Source organism: Patiria miniata, unplaced genomic scaffold (assembly GCF_015706575.1).
Source record: "Patiria miniata isolate m_02_andy unplaced genomic scaffold, ASM1570657v1 HiC_scaffold_14, whole genome shotgun sequence".
Classification (NCBI taxonomy): Eukaryota; Metazoa; Echinodermata; class Asteroidea; order Valvatida; family Asterinidae; genus Patiria; species Patiria miniata.
Genome location: NW_024037052.1, coordinates 5437078 through 5448732, shown reverse-complemented (window position 1 = coordinate 5448732; position 11655 = coordinate 5437078). Strand labels below are relative to the sequence as shown.

Below are 11655 nucleotides of genomic sequence, written 5' to 3'. Positions count from 1 at the left end.
TATCACGCTTAGGAAATATCACTATTAGTAACAAAATCTTATTTCATCAAAGGAGTGGAAAATGCTTTCATTCACGTTTGCTCTCACGTAAACAGCCGTATGGAGAGCGTCATGTTTTCTTTTGCGTCCGTTACCCGTCAATTTCTTTTTGTTTACATCACGTATGAGACTTTGCGAGACACGACGGGGGGGGGGGGGGGGCAAAGCACATTTTTAACAAAAAAAAATCATAACTTTATCAACATAATATCTCAATTTATCATTTTCCGAGCGTGGCAGGGCGGGGAGGAAACAGAAGTACCTTTTTACCCCGGCACCAACAATTCAGGTCTCTCTTTTCCAACCCAGGTCACGAAAGAAGGACAAGTTATGCAAGGTAGCGCAGGCGCAGAGAGACGCGGCTGCTGTTTTCCCAAAAACCCTCAGATGAACTATTTCTGTCAGTGTTTGGTGGCATATTCAGAAAGTCTGTTTCCACGCTACAATGACAACTTTCAACGCTCAGAAACCGTGGATGTAACAAGTCTGCACAAACAATATAACAAAAGAGATGACAGCAGCCAAGCGTGACTATATTTCAAAACGCGTCGAAAGTACAAGTTAAGCAGAGAACCACAACGAGAAGAAAGAGATTATAAATATCTTTATTTGGAAAACTTTGGACTAATTTTGAAGATAACATCAATATTTGCACGGCCTGAACCCGAGGGTGCACTTTCAAAGTGCAAAAAATGGCTGTTTAAAAAAAAAAAATCTAAATTGTACTTTCTTCTATCCAAATTGGTGATACATGTATATTAACACTAAAATCAACATCAAATAGGACACCATGTTATAAACAACACATTTGCAGTTTTATGAACTTTGGCCGTCCCTGAATTTCGCAAGGTACACTTTGTAGCTCTCGACAAGTTTTTCCTGATGACTTGAGGAATAAACTTCAAATTTGTGATATTGGACAATATTGGTCCTGCCCTGCCGCGGCGCCTACTTGACCCAAGGTCCGTCAGGGGGAAAAAAAAATCATTTTTTTGGTCTGGGAACCAGACTGTAATGGGCGAGGTAACTGTCCAATAAGAGCGACCCTTCTTCAGGTCAAATAAAGTTCACAATGCTCATGTTTTGAAGTTAGAAGTTTTGTTTCGGTTTGTTTTAGTTTAAAGTATTTTTGTCAGCATGCATCACATTAATAACCACTGGCAGAGACAGCGAATCCAGTATGGACCGGGCATTTTGTCCCAAATTGTCCGGGGGTGAGGGACAGAATTACGTTAAAGTGTCCCCCAATCCCGTTAATTGACCTTTCGCCGTTTGCGAGTTAGCCACGCCCCTTAGACAACCCTTTGGAATTTTGTACGTTAAATTTTGTTTGCCTCAGATTTTGCGCGTTCCGCGTCCATTTGTAAATCATCTAACTGGACAATATTTCACAATCTGCGTTGACGCGATTTTACCGCGATAGGTTAATTCTGTCCCCCTAGCCCTCCAGGTTATTCTGTCCCCTCCAGGTTTTTTGTCCCTATAGTTTTGCCACGCAGAAGGCCATCAGTTCCCCATGCTATTTTGATGAATTCACACAACGCAGTACACATTTTGGCCTTTTCTGCCCTTCATGAAGATATCCAAATGAAAATACTTAACTTGGTCTCTTTGTTAGATGTGAAAACAATCGAGAAATGACAGCAATGCGTACGTATTCTGCAGATTTCTTGCACGCGTAGTAATTCCTAGCGCGGCGATGGCCGCATTGATATAACGCCTACTTTGATTGGTCAATGATCCCAACATCATAGTGTGAAATAAAATTTCCCATTATATGGAATTCCATTTTTGTCGCATTGAAGAGTGTTATACAAAAATATACTTTTATAAGATGGAAGTTAAGGGCAAAACCCAATTTGAAAAAAAATATACTTGTGATAGGCACCAACAAATCATACAGGTCACTTCTGAGGTCTCTCTTTTCTAACCAAGGTCACGAAAGTAGGCTAGGCCAACAAGTTCATGGCGCAGGTCATGGGCGTCGCGAGGGGGGGGGGCAAGGGGGGCACTTGCCCCCCCCCCCCGGAAAAGCAAAAAAAAAAAAAAAAAAAAAGGAAGAAAAAAAAGAAAAAAAGAAAAGAAAAAGAGGCGCGAAGACAAAGTGGTGTAAATTTAATGAGTTGGGGGGGGGGTGCAAAATGTCCCTGCTCCCCCCCTAAAACTGATAAATCGAAAATGTGTTGAGAAATACAAGCATTTTTTGGCAAAATTTTTTTTGCCCCCCTCTAGAAAAAATCCTGGCGACGCCCATGGCGCAGGCGCAGAGAGACGCGGCTGCTGTTTTCCCCAAATAAACCTTTAGCTGAATTATTTCTTTTGTACGAAAGCCCGTTAGTGCCATCGAATTTATAAATTGCTCTTTTGCAAGTATATGTTTGGTGAATCTTGTTTTTTGGATGTATATGTTTCGCTAGTCTTGTTTTTTGCAAGTATACATTTGGCAAGTCTTGGTTTTTTTTTCAAGTATATGTTTCGCGAATCTTGTTTTTTGCAAGTACATGTTTGGTAAATCTTGTTTTTGCAAGTATAAACTTAGCGAGTCTTGTTTTTTGGATGTATATAAATCATAACTTTATCAATGATATCTCAATTTATCATAGCGTGGCGGGGCGGGGAGGAAACAGAAGTACCTTTTTCACCCCGGCGCCAACAATTCAGGTCTCTCTTTACCAACCTAGGTCACGAAAGTAGGACAAGTTATGCAAGGTAGCGCAGGCGCAGAGAGACGCGGCTACTGTTTTCCCCCAAAAAACCACACATGAACTATTTCTGTCAGTGTTGAGTGGCATATTCAGAAAGTCTGTTTCCACGCTACAATGACAACTTTCAACGCTCAGAAACCGTGGATGTAACAATGTCTGCACAAACAATATAACACAGAGATGACAGCCGCCAAGCGTGACTATATTTCAAAACGCGTCGAAAGTACAAGTTAAGCAGAGAACCACAACGAGAAGAAAGAGGTTAAATATTATGTGGCAAACTTTGGACTAATTTTGAAGATTACATGAATATTTGCACGGCCACAACCATGGGTATAGGTACACTTTCAAAATGCAAAAAACGGCTGTTTAAAAAACCCTAAATTGTACTTGGTATTTCGTCCAAATTGGTGTATATATATCAACATTAAATACATCATGTTATGAACAACAGATGTGCAGTTCTACGAACTTTGGCTGTCCTTGAATGTCACAAGGTACACTTTGTAGCTCGGCAACATGTTTTTTCCTGATGACTTGAGGAACAAACTTCAAATTTGTAATATCGGACCTTAAGTTATTTAGTGTGCAGGGGGGGGGGGGCGTGGGGGGGGGGACCGCCCCCCCCCCATAAAACCTTGTCGCCCCCCCCCCCCAGTCGGCCCCCCCCTCCCCCCCCCCCCCCCCCCCCCCCCCCCCCCCCCCCCACTGAGATTTTGAGTTTCTAAAAAAAATATCATTGATCTACATGATGCCATGGGCCCTATTATGTACTACAATGTATCTTTTGCTTAGAAAATATTGGTTAAAGTGGTCAAAAATTGCCTCAGATAGCACCACAGAGCATTTAGAATCCAAACGCCTATAGCTCAGAATTCTGGTAGCTGATTTTTTGGGGCCCTTAAGCGGGCCCCGAACCCCACGCCGTAAGGGCTTCGCACTTCGCGCTTGCATCAGTTATGATCAAGGTATGTCCCCCCCCCCCCCCACTTTTGAGAAGCGATTGACGCCCCTGCTTGACGCCCCCCCATGAAATGTTCCAGCCCCCCCAGCGGCCCCCACTGAAAAATTCCTGGCTACGCCACTGGTGTGCAGTAAACGTTTCAGTCATTTTTTTTTAAACAAAAAGTGTTCCCAATGTGATTGTGGCTGTGCACACATTATAATCTGAAACAGTCTACAACATCGAAACTTAAACAAGTGGGTTTTCAACCGTAAGGACTTAAAGTAAAAAAAAAAAAAACCTACTAAAAAAAACACACAGAGAACGAAAATGAAAGCCGTTTGGAACATCTGCTACACAAGCCCATTTTGATGACGTCATGCAATGGGTGGATTTGCAATAAATGCGTGGATTCGGAAAGCTGGTTTCTGATTTTTCGATACCCTGGAAAGTTTCGATTGTAGTGACTACGCGCTAAATTATTACGCATTCAAGGGGTTGCTTTGCGTGACCGATGAAAGATCGAAACGAATGGTGGCGCTTTATCAGTTGATCGTATAGTACATTGTACATTGCATTATGATTCGTCTTTGGATGCAATTTTCTCCCCAAAAGTCATTGTTAACCTCCAAAAAATTGAACAGAAAATGAAAAATGAGGAAATAAGTTTTAATTTGATGTGTGTCTCAAACGCGTTTGAGAGTTCAATTTTCCTGAATTTAGAAAGTAAGCGTATTTATCACGGGGGGTCTATGGCATGCAGTGTACCAGTAAATACACTGCCAGATACCTTAATGGTAATTACGCGAACTTCCCAAAACCTATTAAAAATACTCACAAATCTCCGAGGTGTTCAAGACATGCATCAAATTAAAGCTTATTTCGTCATCTTTCATTTTCTTTTCCATTTTTGGGGGTAATCCAATTACTTTTGGGAGTAATTTCCATCCGAAGATGATCACCCCTCCTAATAGTCCTGAAGCCCATAGCCATTTTGAAAAACGCTGCATAGGCCTACGCTCCATTTCCATCCGAAGATGATCACCACTGGGGGGATCAATCTGTAACATCATGATTGATCTCCATATACCTGGAGATCAATGGTGACCACTGACCTGTGACGTCACGTGAAATTCCTCAATAATCCCCGTCACAAAAGCTAGTGAAAGGGGACGATACCATCGCATGGCATTGTGGGTATGTTATGAAACTTGGCATAAAAAAAGGTAGGCCAACTAAGGCACACAAAAAAGTCTCCGGTTTGGTGCGGCGACGCGGCTTTTTTTTTTTTACCTCATTTTTTTGCTTCAAATGTCGGCTGATGACTGCAAATGGTGCCCGACTAAACTCAGTGCAAATACATGTATATGGGAGTCCAGAGAGGCCACATATAGCTTATTCTCGACCATAACCCAATCTAAAAACACGTTAAAATTGTGCAGCAGCAGGATTCCAGTCAAACCAGTGAGTTTGGCGGTTTTGAGACATCATCTTTCATTGACAAAAAACGTTTTCATTTTGCCGACGCGCATGGCTACGGCGACGCGCGCGTATACCAGAAACCGGAGCCTTTTTTTTGGGCCTAAAGTGCGTAAATTCCGAGCGCAAGCGCAGTAAGCCAGGCACTACACACACAGTGGGTGGTATAATGACGTACATGTATATAGACCTACATGTACAACAGATCAGAAGCGCAGAATGCTGGGGAAAATTGCGCCTACAGGGAGTGGTCATGGCCATGGGTCTTTTGTATTTATTTTTGAATACTGAAAATCGCTCAGTTTCGTTCGTTGTGAGAAAAACATTCCTTAGCACATGTGTTAGCTCCATGCTTAGCACTAAAATCTTGAGCTGCAAGGCCTCTGGGTGAAATATTAACCGCACACTGTTCTAATACGTCATGTTCTATGGAGTACCGAAGTGAATACGTCACGCGCAAAATGTGTGTGAAAGACATTGGCTCGTGATTCCGCCCGTGAACACGCGCGCGTACTCCATTTGTGTGCACTACACTTTCTGGCTCTAAATGACGTCACACTTCGGTACTCCATTGTTGACTGCTGTGGACATGTGATGTGGATGGGACATGACGGTTTGAACACCCGAGGGGCGTGGCACCCGAGGCGAACGCCCCGAAGGGGTTAAAAACGGCACATCCCACATCACAGCAGTCAACAATTGTTTTGTTACACCGTGCCAATAACTCAAAAAGACAAATGGTTATATTAAAGTTACTGTGAGAAATAAATTAAATCACTGCGATGTAACCTTGATGAAGGCTTTCATTTGCTGGACATGAAACTGAGCGTTTGATTTGCAGTTCTCATTGCGCAAAGCTAGCGCGCCGGCTGGATGCACACGCGCATCAACGCACGCAGTGTGACATCACCCGAGTACGTGGGTTTTTGTAAACCAGATACGTGGCCGTTTTAGACCAATAAAATGACAGTATTCATGCACACGATATAACCAAACGTAAGAGATGTAGGTCTACTGGCCTTGGATCACTGTAATTTCGTGCTGCATAATTACAAATGTGCAATGTATTCATGAAGGATAACGAAATAGCAAACACATCAAACTCTTTTCCCTGATCTCTAGTTCCTCTGTTTTATTTACACCCTAAATACATTGCAACCCTGCATACCCAATACCAATATAATCCTAATAGACTTTTTTTTTAAAATCATGCGTGGGATTTTCTATAATTTATGGTTGGTACTCGTGAAATAAAGTGACTTGCAGCATATATGACGGCAATTCTTAATTAGGTACATTAAGTGTACTCTTCAATACTCACTACCCAAATGTATGCCAACAATTCTTAAATATGACATTTAATATCCAGTAATGAAGGAGATATTAAGGTAAATAAATGACTATTCACGCCTACGGCGCTATAGGATCTTACAGAAGTTAATATGGACAAAGGTTTGACTCTGATGCTTTATAAATAAACTACATGTAGGCAACCTCGTCCCCAGTGCTTACTTTATTTCCAACCTCGCTTCCAATAGTAAGCCCTAGATAGGAAACTTTCTTCCTGTATCTTGATTCGATACCGTAATTGGTTAGAAATGGATTTATATCGTGTACTTGGTGTTATTATTCACAACGTGCAGTACGTGTTTTCGCGATCATTCGTCCACGCCTTCTCGAAAATATTCATTTCCCTTCCAATTTGTTAATATCAATATGAAATGTGATACTGAATGTTGTCTCGTTAAGAACGTAACAGTTTAATTAAAATAAAATCGTGTTTTCGTAACTCACGCTATGCTCACGCTGCGACAAATTGATTCTGTTTTAACCCCAGACACCGTATACAAAAACAAATGTAAATGTAACACACAGGCAGGCACCAGACTATTCCTCATTTGCATACGTGTTCAAAAATCTTGCACATGCAAATGATCCAATACCAGGGTGAGAGAGCAGGTAGTGGTGGGCGCGTACTGCTCGACACCCTGGGGACGAGGTTGACATGTAGGCCCCTATACCTTAGACCAAAGATTAAAAAAAAACAAGTTTCTCATTCCCACTTCCGCTTTTTTTCCCTTCTGCCTCCTTTTTTAAAAATCATGCATTGGGCAATACATTTTTTGTTTTTTAAGTTGTCTCCAGCAGAATTGTAGCTGTGTATGCAATCTCAAATCTGGTAAGAAAGGGTGATGGCTCCTTTGCACACTAAAAGTTCAGAAAATGGAAGAATCCATCCGCCATCTTTGAGGAGAAAAGGTCCACTGACATCCTTTTATTTTCTCAGAAAAACTGGACGAGAAAATATTTCTTCCTTTTTTTCTTGGCCTAAAATCCACTTTACGCCTAGATTATCATTTGACATGTTTACAAGGAGTTTAAAACCACTTATTACAGTGTATGTTAATGTTTGGGAACAAAAGTTACTGACCAGTTTAATTTTTGATAACCGATTCTAAAATAACTTGTTTAGATCCACTTTACACTAGGCTGATGTTGAATGGCTTGCAAATGTTATTGTCTAGATATACTCGGACTGTTATGCAGTACTAGAGTTTATCAAACAGATTGTCTACACTATTCTTCGAAAAAGACAAGAGTCCCAAGGTTACGACTGTATGCTGTATTGTTATTGTGATGCTAGGTAATGTTGGTTGTGCATTAAAAACTCACCAAAAGGTTTAACTGAAAATAAAAATCTTTCCCGAGAAATAACAATTATCTGAAGGAGCAATCCAAATTTAAACCAAACATACCTACAAAAACTGTACTGGTACACGTACGTTTGTAAAGGAGAATACATGAGAAAGTGAAGGTTCATCATTTACGAATTCATGAGGCGAGCAGCATCGAGTGAATCGTAAATGAGCAATCCACACTTGCGAGTGTATTCTTTGACTTAAAACCATTCGTCCAAAGAAGTGTGTCACAAACTGTCGAGTTGAATTGAGATGAAAGGAATGCATTATCACAGCATGGTTAAAATGTACATAAAGGCTGTTGAAAAACACAATGAAAACGAGAAAATGAATATCAAAATCCCCAAAAGCGTTTCATTCTTTTTCAAGGAGCATTAAGTCACATGTAAAGTACATGTAGCAATGCCTCGTCTCTACCTTCCTAAAATATTGTTTAAAAAATTAAGAATTAAAAGCAACAGATTTTAAAGATAAGAGAAGCCTATATTTATATTTGAAAAAAAATCTATAAAACACTGGGTTGATGAGCACAAACTGAAGTTACAGAGTTTAAAAATGTTTTAAGCTGAACAAAGAAATTGACTGGAGCAGTGTTTGAACCTGCCGGGGTTTAAGCATTCCTCAAAATTTGTATAGTACATGAACCACAGAACCAATAACCAGACAAAATATCCAATTGTAGCAAATACGCACAAATTTTGCAGGGAAAATATCCACTTACAATCTAATGACGAACGGAACTGGGGGAGGAGGGAAATGCAATTCAATTAGCATGATTAGACGTAGACATACTATGTAGCTCTCACTGTCTGCCTTTTTGGGACCATCAAGCATACTGTGTGCACACTCTTTCCAAACAAAAGTGATTTTGTGATGGCGAGTCAGGTTGGCGTAGCGGTACTTCCCTTGCCTTCCACCGCTGTGACCCGGGTTCTAATGTCTCATGGGCCAATATGTGGATTGGATTTTCAGTCCCTACCTGATTCCGTGGGTTTCCCCCAAAATATTCTTCTGGGGTTTTCCTCCCACCTCTAGAACGGTCATTTCTTCTCATCGTCTCCTCTCTATCCGCTCCGTTAACAAGTACCCCCTCACCGACAAAGAAAGTAAAGTTGGGGGTGACCGACCGACGACGCCATCTTGCCTGACTGCAATTTTGCAGCGACGCGTGGCCACCACTAGCACTGCGTGTACATAGTACAACTGAATCCCCTGGTGTACGTGCGTCACACACAAGGAATGGTGCACGTCAACCAGCGAAATGTCCCGCCCGTGGGACGTCGCTGCTAGGTAAAAGGGCGCCCTTTTTGTTCGCGCATGGAGCCCATAGTTTCTTCAGGCTTGTGAGCTAAAGCTGCTAGTGCCGAGGGCGCTTTTGAGGAATCCTTGGTTTCATTACCAGATAATAGAAAAGAGTAACATTTCAAGTATAAAATTTGCAAGTGGTCACCATACAGGATTTGTAGCTGGTGCTGTGTGAACTACTCATGACATCCAGCATGTGAAGGACATGTAAAGTGTGTGCACTGATATGATCACCTTTGGCACATACATGCAGGTAGGTGCATACAGTCGTGTTTTACTATACTCCCGAGGACAATGTTTTGTGTTTCCCTTTAACACTCTCCCATAGACAAAGCACACAAACTTACTACAGAGGCCGTTTTGAACAAAAGATCCAACGCCCGTGGACTGATGGATCTGTTGCTCTCCCTTTGTGTGTCGGTCCTCGGGGGTTATGTAGAACACGTACAACTGATTTTAAACAAAGTGTACCCAATCCCTTAATTCTCAGGGGGTGGATACACAGTCATCCAATAGGGACACTATGACCTGAATTGGAGTTGGATATATGTAGACTCGTACAACTTGTGACTCGAGTCCCATTTTCCTTGACTCAGACTCGGACTCAAGTCTTGATTACGAATTACTCGGACTTGAACTTTGTGACTCTTAACTCGGAACTCGGCCTCAGACTCGGGAGAGGTGACTCAAACTGGGACTCAATGTTTGGTGACTCGAATACAAGTGTGGATATATGAGCTTTTGAAAAGTGGGTTATACCTACATTGTACTTTTAGCATTGTTAAAAAAATTAGGGCTTTTATTTTGCCTGCTGAGACTATACTAGCCATAAAAATCATTCACCATTCTGACAGAAGGTATCTTTGCAGAGGAGCTGGAAGGGGTAGCTGCCCCATCAGTTTTCTGTCTGTTACCACCTATCAATGATTGACGAATCTTATAACGACACAGCTGACGGAGGAGCCTAGGTGAGCAGCAGATACCCGTTATGATGGCCTTGAGTTCAGAATCATCATTGATGACACGTGGGAACTCACCCTTGTGATCCCTGAGGTCAATCTGTCCAGTGGCCTGGGATAGGATGTTCAAGCACTGACGGTCTCGCTCCCCGCTCAGGCCCAGGGCAAACATACTGCAGGCGCGGTGGAGCGGTGACAAGCCGTTGCAGTTGGTAGTGTGTGTCTCAGCACCGTACTCCAGCAGTAACATCATGCATTCCAGATTGCCCTTCAGTGAGGCCCAACTGAGTGGGGTGTCGTGATTGAAGTCCAGCGCGTCGACCAAAGCATTGTGCTCCAGGAGTAACTTTGCGCACTCCACATTATTACGGAAGCAGGCCCAGTGCAGCGGGGTGTCATAGTTTCCATCCCGGCAATTGATCTCAGCGCCGTTCTCTAAAAGTACACACAAACATGCAGGGTCCTTCTCTGCAGCGTAGTGTATAGCAGTGCGTTCATAGCCATCAACACACGATTGACCTTAAAAAAGAAACAATCCAACAAAAGCATCCACTAGTTTAATCAAACAACAAAGCAAAACTACCAAAAAACATTTTCAGAAATCAGCCATGTGATTTATTTGAAAACTAAAGTAACTAACTAAAATTTGCTAATGTTTCAATGACATGTATACACACTGTACACCCAAGTGTGTATTTGCCTGCAATCAGGGACCCCCTATTGTCCCTCTTTTGTTTGTACTTTTTAGGAAGACCTCCCATATGTTTTGTACACAAATCCAAATTGGGGATCTCTCGGGAATTGGGGACCCTATTGTCCTCTATTGTTCAACGTCCCCTATTGAATGCAGAAACAAACTCACTTTAACACATCCATGTTTACTCTAATGCAGCAGGCGATTTCAAGAAACAGTGAGTTGGTTCACACCATACGTAGGATCTAAGCAACATATTTTGTTGCACAGCTGCAAATAACTTTTGATCAAATTTACAAAACTTGGTGTAGCTGTGCAACGTTTTAGATCATTTTACAACATCAGTGTATGATATCTGTTCTGGCACAAAACAGTCATTGAATCACCTCTGCCCGCCATCTTTCAGAATCGTGCGGCAACTCTAAAAAGTTTGTCACATGTAAAACAGCAATCTATTAACTTCAAAAACAATACTGTGGTTTTTTTGTTTCAACCTTGATAAGTTAAGTAGTGACAGTCTCCATGACAAAGTAAAATAGTCATTTTAAGCTGCTACTCCATAACTTACGCCATCTAAAATAGCTGTGCAAGAAACGCCATAATATGTTGCGTAAGTTGCGAACTTAGAAGTATGCACTGTGAAACTTTCATGAAATGTGTCATAAATGAAATGTTGAACAACGAGAAATGTTGCACAACTAATGTAATAAAATGTGACATAAGTTGAGTTAGAACACAAATTGACATCAATCTAAATATAGAACACATTTAAAATCAACGACACTCTATTTGAATAAGAGATCTCTATTTCGGGATTACAAAAACGGAAGGA

General features: G+C 41.6%; 1 pseudogene; it reads right to left on the bottom strand.

Moving 5' to 3' along the window:
* Positions 1 to 10009: 10009 nt before the first annotated feature.
* On the bottom strand, positions 10010 to 11222 carry LOC119722239 (annotated as a pseudogene).
* Positions 11223 to 11655: the final 433 nt, after the last annotated feature.